This window comes from Oncorhynchus kisutch, linkage group LG18 (genome assembly GCF_002021735.2).
Source record: "Oncorhynchus kisutch isolate 150728-3 linkage group LG18, Okis_V2, whole genome shotgun sequence".
Classification (NCBI taxonomy): Eukaryota; Metazoa; Chordata; class Actinopteri; order Salmoniformes; family Salmonidae; genus Oncorhynchus; species Oncorhynchus kisutch.
In genome coordinates, this window is record NC_034191.2 from 39,292,528 (window position 1) to 39,305,176 (window position 12,649).

Sequence of the window (12,649 nt, forward strand, 5' to 3'; positions counted from 1 at the left end):
GCCTGGTGTAGTGGTCGTGGGTGGCAGGCAGCTTTGCCCCAGTGATGTACTGGGCCGTACGCACTACCCTCTGAAGTGCCTTGCGGTCGGAGGCCGAGCAATTGCGTACCAGGCAGTGATGCAACCTGTCAGGATGCTCTCGATGTTGCAGCTGTAGAACCTTTTGAGGATCTCAGGACACATGACAAATCTTTTTAGTTTCCTGAGGGGGAATAGGCTTTGTCGTGCCCTCTTCACGACTGTCTTGGTGTGTTTGGACCATTCTAGTTTGTTGTTGATGTGGACACCAAGGAATTTGAAGCTCTCAACCTGCTCCACTACAGCCCCGTCGATGAGAATGGGGACGTGCTTAGTGCTCCTTTTCCTGTAGTCCACAATCATCTCCTTAGTCTTGGTGACATTGAGGGATAGGTTGTTATTCTGGCACCACCCGGCCAGGTCTCTGACCTCCTCCCTATAGGCTGTCTCGACGTTGTCGGTGATCAGGCCTACCACTGTTGTGTCGTCAGCAAACTTAATAATGGTGTTGGAGTCGTGCCTGGCCATGCAGTAGTGGGTGAACAGGGAGTACAGGAGGGGACTGAGCACGCACCCCTGGGGAGCTCCAGTGTTGAGGATCGGCGTGGCAGATGTGTTGCTACCTATCCTCACCACCTGGGGGCGGCCTGTCAGGAAGTCCAGGATCCAGTTTCAGAGGGAGGTGTTTAGTCCCACGATCCTCAGCTTAGTGATGACCTTAGAGGGTACTATGGTGTTGAACGCTGAGCTGTAGTCAATGAATAGCATTCTCACGTAGGTGTTCCTTTTGTCCTGGTGAAAAAGGGCACTGTGGAGGGCAATAGAGATTGCATCATCTGTGCATCTGTTTGGGCAGTATGCAAATTGGAATGAGTCTAGGGTTTCTGGGATAATGGTGTTGATGTGAGCCTTTACCAGCCTTTCAAAGCACTTCATGGCTATGGACGTGAGTGCTACAGGTCTGTAGACATTTAGGTAGGTTGCCTTAGTGATCTTGAGCACAGGGACTATGGTGGTCTGCTTGAAACATGTTGGTATTACAGACTCAATCAGGGACATGTTGAAAATGTCAGTGAAGACACCTGCCAGTTGGTCAGCACATGCTTGGAGCATACGTTCTGGTAATCCGTCTGGCCCCGCAGCCTTGTGTATGTTGACCTTAAAGGTCTTACTCACGTCGGCTATGGAGCGCGTGATCACAGTCGTCTGGAACAGCTGATGCTCTCATGCATGCCTCAGGATTGCTTCCCTCGAAGCGAGCATAGAAGTGATCTAGCTGAATATCCATGTCGTCATTCAGCCACGATTCCGTGAAGCATAGGATATTACAGTTTTTGATGTCCCGTTGGTAGGATGTTCGTGATCTTACCTCGTCTAGTTTATTGTCCAATGATTACACGTTGGCGAGTAATATTGACGGTAACGGCAGCTTTCCTGACGGCAGCTTTCCTAGCAGCTTTCCTACCTGCACCCAGAGGGGAGTAGTTCAAAGTTCAGGTACAGGGGGTGGCTTTGGTCTAAAATTATTTTGTGAGTCTTGCTGAGGGCTCTGACTTTAAATATCTCATCACCTTGTTTGCTGTGGTGATAATCCTTCTCAGCATATTGTTCTGGCTGACAGTGGCAACAAACACAAAAAGTTAATACTCTCAATGAAAACAGAGTAAAACAGAGTCAGTATTGTACAGTCAACATCAAAAGGTCCCAGCTTTTTGAGAAAGTACAGTCCCTGCTGACTATTTTTGTAGATCTGGTCTGTACATACAAGAGGACACTCAGATATTTGTATTCCTCTACAACATTTGTATTCCTCTACAATGTTCTGACCTCTGATAGCTGTTGCAGAGGTGGGTGTTGTTTGCTTCCTGAAGTCTGTCTATGCACATCTCTTTGGTCTTGTTGGTATTGAGGACCAAGTGTGATTCATCACACCTCTCTACAAAGTCATTTAGGACTGGGCCATGACAGTGGGAGGCCGTTCCATCTCTTGCTAGAACAAAACGGTACCTGCTTCGTGCCAACCCAGTAGCGACGAGCTTACTGATTCTACTTGTAGAATAGCAACGCTTGTCAGTGGCCAACAACTTGAGAGCACGAACCCCCATGTGGGAGAGCACAAACCCCCATGTGGGAGAGCACAAACCCCCATGTGGGAGAGCACAAACCCCCATGTGGGAGAGCACAAACCCCCATGTGGGAGAGCACAAACCCCCATGTGGGAGAGCACAAACCCCCATGTGGGAGAGCACAAACCCCCATGTGGGAGAGCACAAACCCCCATGTGGGAGAGCACAAACCCCCATGTGGGAGAGCTAACAATTAATTTGGTATTTTTCAAAAGAGAGCATTTTCTGCGTACATCGCAGGATGAGCCTGTCACACTTCATATCCAATGTAGGCTAAGGGATGGCAGCTCGCTAAGTGGACAGATGCAATGCACACAACACTAAATACTTCCTTCAAGCCTGCTAACCACTGTAGTTAGTATTGACATAATTAAATCACAATGGATTAGCTAGTTTCCATGAAACAGCTGCCTGTGTTAGCTGCCGAGTTTTGCAGTGCAGTGTCCATAGCTAGCTAACTATGTTGTGCTAGCTAGTGAATATGCTAACATTAACTAGCTAGCTAAACATTTGGCTATGGGCTGGCACTGGCACTGGCAATATGGGATTATGGAGAGTGAATTATATTGTTTCCTCGTCATCTTGCTTGGTAGTCATCTAGTTGTGGCCATCTGGCTACTATCAACAAGGGCTTTCTACAAAATAGCAACATTAAGCGCAGATAGCTTGGAATCTAGACCATAAGCAATATGTACATATATCCATTTCTGAACAATGCTACTGCCACCTTCTGGTTGGGAGTATTTTAACAAGGCTGAGTGGCTGACAACTTTCAAGGTCTTTGCTGTGTGGACACATAAGAGATTTTACTGCCTACATTCTGTTCAGAGGTGCTAAGTACTGTCGGCAGGCAAATGTTTGGCAATCCTACCGGTGTGTACTCTGAGCTTTTAGAGGAGGGGAGACACCCTTCTGTGTGTCTGCCACAGCTGAAGACCAACACAGAGGTGAAGGGCTGTTGGTCTGAGAGGAGGAGTGAAAAGAAAGGCAGGGGGAGAGATCAGGGCCTAATGTGCTTCAACAGTCCAGAGAGAGGAGTGTGAGAAAGCCATCAAGGAGACCACACCTCTGTTCAAATGAAGAAGCACCAGTAACCACAACGACCTCTGCTTCCTCCCCTCCATGTCCACCTCTGGCCCCTCTCTACTATCCCCTCCCCCAGACCCTCACTACCACTGGTGGTCCTGGAGGTAGAGCTCAGTGTTGCCAGATTGGGTTGTTTTTAAACCCCCATTGAAAAAAATGGGATGCAAGAAAACAAACCCAGCCCACCCAGCTCACAGAGCAAACTTAAAATGTGACTACTTTAGTGGATTGAGCAGGATTTTGGTTCTGATTGTGCTAGAAAGTGTCAATAGAAACAGGCAACAATAGTGGAGCTATACCGGCTTTGGGATGGGGAAGAAACCCAGCCAGCCTCCGAGCAGCCTGAACCAGCCTCTGGTTCAGCCTCTGTTTAACCCAACATATGGTCCTATATGTTCCTTTAAGAGTGGACACATCAGATTTGTTCATGTTTAGCCTCTGGAAGACTGAAAACTGCTGAACAACTAGCAGTGAGTAATGATAAGATGTTTAAACAGAACACAGAGGGGGTAAGGCGCAACTGGACATGCCTAGCTCTGGAACGCAGGCCTAGTGGTGCTAGGATTCTACACGGATTTAGTTAGCTCTTCATGAGAGAAGAGAGAAGACAACGGAGGGAAATACAAACACAGAGGAAAGAGGAAGGTGCTGGTACTTTGGGCGACGATGATAAGTTGTGTTGTTTGCTGAGGTGCCAAGATAATTCACTGTTGAACAGTAGAGGACTCCCATATACTACTGCATAACTGATTGATCTCTGCTGCTAAGAGAGGCCCACACTCTCACACACACACAAAGTACTTACATAGAGCTTAATGTACCCTTTGGGGTCATGCACCGCATGCCCTGACTAGACATGTGCAAACCCGCGCACACACACACACACAGATTTACTGGCTCCCTGAAGGCCTGATAAAACCCTGTCTGCATGACCTCACTTCCTGTCGCTACAGCCAGAGGGGGGATGGATAGACAGTAACCCGCTGAGGGGTAGAGGAGAGGAGGACACACACACACATTTCCACTTGGGGTGTTTTACTGGCTGGGAATCTGCCCCCCTGACCTTTCCCATATCATGCTTTAGGGGAGGTGGTCTGATCCTGACCTGTGACCCCCACATTGGCCCTCGAACAAATTAAATCAATTTGGAGGGGTTTTAATAATGTTTTCCATTCCATCTATCTATATACCAGTTATAAAACTGAACCTCAACTCTCAGTCTCAATAACAGTTCCAGCGATTTTAAGGACGATAACTTAATGATGTCATCACATCAGACTTCCAACTTCTATCCCCTGTTGCTTAAATCATCCTTCAATATGAATTCATCTTAAATAGTCATTTGCCTGTTGATGACTGCCTTTAAATTATAGTATGGCTATGTAGGGAAATGCCTTTTTGAAACTAAACCCCATTACTCAACCTTGTGGGGGTGAAGCTAGTTTTAGAAGATACATTTTCAGCGGACAACTTTCTCCTTTAAAAACTGTGCAATGTGCCGAGGAGTGAGGAAAAACCTGGCCACATTTCCTGGCAAGCCCTTGGAGAATCTACTCCTACATGGACCATGACTTCACATCAGTACTCAGCAAAGCTGCACTGATGAAAATGGTCAGACGGTAATTACTACGAATGGCTTCTTCAAACAGATAAGATGACAGAGGTACCCGGGAGGCCAAGGCCAGACTCAGCGAGATGACTGAGCACGTAGGATGCATCCCAAATGGCACCCTATTCACAGTGAACTCCTTTTGACCAGTGCATTATATAGGGAATAGGGGGCTGTAGGAGCTATTTATCATGTTTGTGTTATACTTATTTCATCCCTATACTTACCTGTTTAGCACCTGTTATACCCTCCGAACGGCCTCAATTCGGCATCGCATGGACTCTACAAGGTGTCAAAAGTGTTCCACAGGGATGCTGGCCCATGTTGACTCCAATGTGTCCCACAGTTGTGTCAAGTTGGCTGGATGGTGGACCATTTGGGTGGTGGACCATTCTTGATACACATGGGAAACTGTTGAGCGTGAAAAACCCAGGATCGTTGCAGTTCAACACATTCAAACCGGCACCAACTACCATACCACGTTCAAAGGCACTTCAATCTTTTGTCTTGCCCATTCACCCTCTGAATGGCGAACATGCACAATCCAAGCCTCAAATGCCTCAAGGCTTAAAAATCATTCTTTAACCTGTCCCCCCCCCCCCCCCCCCCCCCCCCCCCCCTTCATCTACACTGACTGAAGTGGATTTAACAAGTGACATCAATTAGGGATCATAGACTGACCAGGTGAAAGCTATGTCATGGAAATAGCAGGTGTTCCTAATATTTTGTACTCTGAGCATAGGGAATAGGGGGTTATTTCAGACATAAACCAAGCCAACAACATGCACCAAAGATCTGGTTACAAGGATAATGTTTATAATGTGACCCCTCTGCTTGCCCCTCTTCCTCCCTGGTGTCTGTCTGGACGCCTCTCCTTTGTCACTGGATCCTGGATGAATATAGCCCACTAATGAGGACTCCGACATCTACCCCCCACAGGAGTTATATTACCACTCAATCTCGGGGGACTGTCCCATAAGACACATACTGTGTATCCCTTTCAGTTTCCATGTAAACAAACATGTAAACAGTTATATTGTTACTCAACATGAAATGTGCATCTCAAGTCTCAGGAGTCAAAACAACATGGAACTTTCGAAACGCTTGTCTTCACCATCTCCACTTCCCATCAATCATGGTGTACTTAACAGTTTAACTCCTCAGCCTGGCCTCAGAGCCGCACAAAACACATTCACTTCTAGGTAAAAAAAAATATTTTAAAAAATCTTTAGAAACTGAAGCCTCTTATGGTCTAACTTGCTGCTGAGAGTTCATACTCTTACTCACATTGGCCCACAGAACATAACGATGCTCTGACGCTTGTTTTTATGATCAAACGTCATGTTTAGCTGTTGAAAGCCGTATGAATCATACCATAGCCACTTACACAATGTTTCAACATGAGGGGGAAAAAAGTATTTCACATGACATCATCTCTTCCAAGCTGCTGCTTGCAATTATACCTTTCATTACACACTTGGTGAGGTCAGACCTGGGTTCAAATATAATTTGATATATTTTAAATTACTTTAGCTGCCTTTGATTGAGCTTGCATGGCGCAAAAGGAACCAATAGAACAGTCACAAAACTGTGAAACCCGCCCCATCTGGTACTCCAGGCCGTAAAGGACTCCCACATCTACAGAACACTCAGAGTGGATCCTGCTGAACAACTAGCAGTGAGTAAGGATCGGATGTTTAAACAGAGCACAGAGGGGATAGAGCGCAACTAGACATGCCTAGCTCTGGAACGCAGGCCTGGTGGTGCTAGGATTCTACACTGATTTATTTCGTTAAATGAGAGAAGAGAGAAGACAACAGAGGGAAAGACAAACACAGAGGAAAGAGAGGGGGGAAGGTGCTTGTAGTTTGGGAGACGGTGATAAGTTGTGTCTTGTTTGCGGAGGTGCCCAGATACATGTGTCTTTCGCATGATGTCATCTCTTCCAAGCTACTGCTTGTATTTATACCTTTTATTCCACGCTTGGCTAGACCTGGGTTCAATTCAAATTTGATATATTTTAAATTAATTTAGCCGCCTTTGATTGAGCTTGCCTGGTGCAATGAAACGAATAGAACAGTAGCAAAACTGAAAACCACCCATCTGGCACTTCAGACAGGCTAAAGCAAACGCTAAGTATTGGAAAGACTTCAAATAGTACTTGAACCCAGGTCTGGGTGAGGCCAGTTCAGGCAACATGACCCAGCCCAGAGATGGGTGGATAAGCAGCACTGGGAAAGGAGGATCCTTTGGCTGGGACTGTGTTCAAATCTCTATGTGTTACACAATATCTGGCCAACAATGTTATCCTGAAACTTCACAACAGGTCTGAAAACTGAATTAGGCCGGGGCATTGAGGGTAGCCAGGTTCACTCCATCTTCTATAGACTGCATAATAAGAGCACAATGTTATTTTGTATTTAGAACATACAGTAAAGAGTAGAAAATGGTCCCAGCAGACACAGGCTAGAAGTTGAGTTGAGAATAGGAAACCGCAGGATTACTCGTGGGGAGAGAGGGCAATGAGTATTGGGTTATAAGAGAACAGCCACAGACAGATGAACGCAGGCAGACAGAGACGACGGACGCGCGCACACACACATCTTTCCACTTGCTCTGCATGGATGGTGATTAAGTTAGCGCCAGTTAAAGTGTATGGACTGCGATTTGGTCACAAGGCCTGGTAAGCTACTCTTGGTGTCTCTTGAGTTCTGACATTCAGTGGCCTTTCCCTGGTCTTCACCTCGACATTACACCCTTCTAGCTTTCCATAGGTCTGCAGGGAGACAACATGGCAACAGGGTCACTACCTGTCACATAGAGGGCATACGCGCACCTTGTGTGTGGCATGATGTTCAAACATACACAAGTTGATGAAATTAGACAAAGGCAATGGAAGGGTAGGGAGAGGAGGGTCAGTCTGTCAGACACACAAACATAGAGACCGAGGCACAAGGGGACAGAAATGAGACAAAGGCTATGGCCAGGCCAGACGCATGAAAACAGTTAAGGATACTAGAAGCAAGTTCATTTTATAAGGGGAGGTAAAATGCTGTGGCTTTTTGTACACGTGACGTCTGCAGCCTCTTATAAACACTAAGGTCTTATCCTGAGCAAATTGTTTATTTAGTGTAACAACATCTGTGCATTCGAAGGGATTGCACAAGCAGCATAACTGAGCTCAAGCGAAACTGCTACTGTGCCTGTGGACTTAAACTAGACCTGACTTGCCCTTATCTCAAAAACTGGCCAAGTGATGTTCAAGGAAGTCAGTTTAATCCTAGCCAACTGGCACAACTCCTACTGTTTATGTTCCGTTCCAATTGTCCTGTTTGCTGTTGTTGAACCTTGATTTCACCCTCCGGTAAAGCTACTCTACCAGCACATTTACCATCATTTACCTTAGTGTTGTTCTCCCAGAACAAGCTTTACACTCCACCAGCAGGTTCACAGGTGGCTGCTTTGGAGAAAAGCCAAGTCTGGCACTGCACTGGAAAACAAAAGCACCATTTCTTCTGCCTTAGCTTTCATTTCCAAGCCTCCATCTACCTTCTTCCACCTCCCAGTGAGATCTTGTGCCGTTTGTTTTCCATTGACATATGTGATCAAGCCAGGGGCCACACCACACGCACTTTCAGCAACAGCGGAGAGGCCCCATGGTAGACTGTTTGTAGACAGGGGACAAGGGATGAGGGCAACTCAACAGCCCTTCCATCTGGTCCCATCTAAACTCTGTTTATCCTTCTGGCAAATGTTTATCCCTGACAGACTGACTCCTCCGGTCGTGTTGACTTCTGTATACTTATCTGTTTATTAGGATCCCCGTTAGCTTTTGCAGAAGCAGCAGCTACTCTTCCTGGGGTCCACACAAAACACAGAACATGACAAGTAACAAAGCATTGATAGACAAGGAATGTCACACACACATTTAAAAATACAATGATATACAAACATTGCAACAAACAAATAATACAAACAATAAAACAGTGTGTGTTTGCACGTGTCCTCTCTCACAGTCCCCTCCGTTCCATGAGTTGTTTTTAATAGGTCAATTTGCTGTTTGCTTGAGTAATGCGATCATGGCTCTTTGGAAAACTATGCGTTGCTGTGAATTCGTTTTGGACTTGGGGACTGTGAAGGGACCCCTGGTGGCATGTCTTGTGGGGTATGTATGGGTGTCTGAGATGAATGTTATTTGATTATGCAGACAATTCTGGAAGTTTCATCACAGTAATATTTCTGATAAAAACTAGGAGAAAAGCAGTTAATCGCTCGTCAACCCTCAACCAGGAAAGACTGACATGCAGGGTGTTGATGTTAATTCTGTATGGGCAAGGCGTGCTGCTCTGCTTTGAGCCAGCTGCAGCATTGCTAGGTCTTTCTTTGTTGTACTTGACCATATTACCAGACGGTAATCAAGATGGGACAAGACCAGAGCTTGAACAACTAGTACAGTTGATGTGTCAAAAACACAGAACATCTTTTTAAAAACAGACATACCCCTCCCCATCTTCACAACAACTTTGTCAATATGACGTAATCATGATAATTGACCATCCAATGTTATACCTAGGAGTTTAGCTTCCTCAACGGTCACACATATATGTAAAACACCAGTTGAGGTTTAGGTCTTAGAGAATGTTTTGAACTAAATATAATGCTTTTAGTTTTAGATGCAAGACCAGTTTATTATTTAAAAATCACCCATTCTGATACTGACTGAATTCCTTTTTAGAATTTCAGTGCGCTCACCGGCTTTTGGTGCTGACATGTAGAGTGTGGAATCATACATAAAGCTAAAATGACTATGTATGTGGAAGACCTGTGGCAAATGATTTGTAAAAATAGAGAAGAGAAGCAGCCCAAGGCAACTGCCCTGAGGGACACCACACTGTACATATGTTAGAGAAGCTTCCATTGGCGAACACTGTTTGGGTTCAATTGGATAAAGAACTCTCCAAACATGTAATGGCAGGTAATGTAAAGCCATAGCAAGTTAGTTTTCAATCAGAGCAATTTATGAACAATAACAAAAAAGGCTGCACTGAAATATAACAATACTCCAACTATCATATTTTTATCCATCTCTTTTAACCAATCATCAGTCATCCGAGTAAGAGAAGGGCACTCAACTTGTACTGCACTATATGCATGCTGAAAGTCGTGTTTTCTGAAAGATAGTATTGTATTTGGTCAAACAATCCTCTCCATCAGTTTAGTAAGAACAGGCAGCAAACTGATTGGGCAGCTGATAGAGCCACCAAAAGGGTACTTTACTATTTTTAGGCAGTGGCATTACTTTGGCGTCCTTCCATGCCTGTGGACACACACACACACACACACACACACACACACACACACACACACACCTTCAGGCTTTGGTTAAAGATATAGCAAATAATAAGGAATTTTAAATGATTCATACATTTTACTTTTGATACTTAAGTATATTTTAGCAATTACTTTTGATACTTAGGTATATTTAAAACCAAATATTTCTAGACTTTTACTCAAGTAGTATTTCACTGGCACTTTTATTTTAGTAACTTTCTTTAAAAATGTATTTATACTAGAGGTTGACCGATTAATCAGAATGGCCGATTAATTAGGGCCGATTTCATGTTTTCATAACAAATTTGAAGTCGGTATTTTTGGTTACCGATTTGGCCTTTTTTCTGTGTTTTTTTTTTTTACACCTTTATTTAGGTAAGTCAGTTAAAAACACATTCTTATTTTCAATGACGGCCTAGGAACGGTGGGTTAACTGCCTTGTTCAGGGGCAGAATGACAGATTTTTACCTTGTCAACTCTGGGATTCAATCTTGCAACCTTACAGTTAACTAGTCCACGCTCTAACCACCTGCCTCATTGCACTCCACGAGGTGCCTGCCTGTTACGCAAATGCAGTAAGAAGCCAAGGTAAGTTGCTAGCTAGCATTAAAAACTTCTTATAAAAAACAATCATAATCACTAGTTAAACTAGTAATATCATCAACCATGTGTAGTTATCTAGCTTGTCCTGCGTTGCATATAATCTATGAGGAGTGATTTAACAAGCACATTTGCGAAAAAGGACTCTCATTGCTCCAATAACCATAAACACCTTTCTTAAAATCAATACCCAAGTATATATTTTTAAACCTGCATATTTAGTTAATATTGCCTGCTAACATTAATTTATTTTAACTAGGTAAATTGTGTCACTTCTCTTGCAACAGAGTCAGGGTATATGAAACCGTCTGGGCCGCCTGGCTCGTTGCGAACTAATTTGCCAGAATTTCACGTAAATTTTATTATGACATAACATTGAAGATTGTACAATGTAACAGCAATATTTAGACTTAGGGATGCCACCCGTTAGATAAAATACGGAACGGTTCCGTATTTCACTGAAATAAACGTTTTGTTTTTGAAATGATAGTTTCCGGATTCGACCATATTAATGACCAAAGGCTCGTATTTCTGTGTGTTATGTTTTAATTAAGTCTATGATTTGATTGAGTAATCTGACCGAGCGATGGTAGGCAGCAGCAGGCTCGTAAGCATTCATTCAAAGAGCACTTTCGTGCGTTTTGCCAGCAGCTCTTCCCTGTGCTTCAAGCATTGCGCTGTTTATGACTTCAAGCCTATCAACTCCCGAGATTAGGCTGGTGTAACCGATGTGAAATGGCTAGCTAGTTAGCGCGCTAATAACGTTTCAAACGTCACTCGCTCTGAGACTTGGAGTAGTTGTTCCCCTTGCTCTGCAAGGGCCGTAGATTTTGTGGAGCGATGGGTAACGATGCTTCGAGGGTGGCTGTTGTCTATGTGTTCCTGGTTCGAGCCCAGGTAGGTGCGAGGAGAGGGACGGAAGCTATACTGTTACACTGGCAATACTAAAGTGCCTATAAGAACATCCAATAGTCAAAGATATGAAATACTAAATGGTAGAGAGAAATATTCCTATAAATACTATATTAACTACAACCTAAAACCTCTTACCTTAGAATATTGAAGTCTCATGTTAAAATGAACCACCAGCTTTCATATGTTCTCATGTTCTGAGCAAGGAACTTAAACGTTAGCTTTTTTTACATGGCACATATTGCACTTTTACTTTCTTCTCCAACACTTTGTTTTTGCATTATTTAAACCAAATTGAACAGGTTTCATTATTTGAGGCTAAATTGATTTTTATTGATGTATTATATTAAGTTGAAATAACTGTTCATTCAGTATTGTTGTAATTGTCATTACAAAAAAAAAAAAAATATATATATATATATATATATAAATAATATTTATTAGTATTTTTTATTTAATTTTTATAAAATCGGACGATTAATCGGTATCGGCGTTGAAAAAAAAAATCGGTCGACCTCTAATCTATACTTATACTCTAGTATGACAATTGGTTACTTTTTGAACCACTGCTTAACAAGTGCATGCTTGTCAACAATTGGCATGAATTATTTTTGCAAATAAACTAGCTACACCTACATTCTTTTTTTACAATCCCTTTGATGAAGTAGTATCTCCAAAACTCATCCGGGAACATTTACTGAAGGGAAGTTATCATCCAGATCTGTCTCTTTACTTTCCAAGTTTATATTCGATGGAGCCCTTCCGAGGGACTAAATATGTAACCAACAACAATAGTTGACTTTAATAGACCTAGACCACAACCAATCCTGACACTAGTATGACCCCAGATTGTGCATCATCATAGTTTACTGGAAGCAGATGCTCAGTTAGAACTACCCGTGGGTCTACTCGGTATATCTTTGAGCCCCCAGATCCCATTACAGCCCTTTCCACTGGTGGAGCTCTG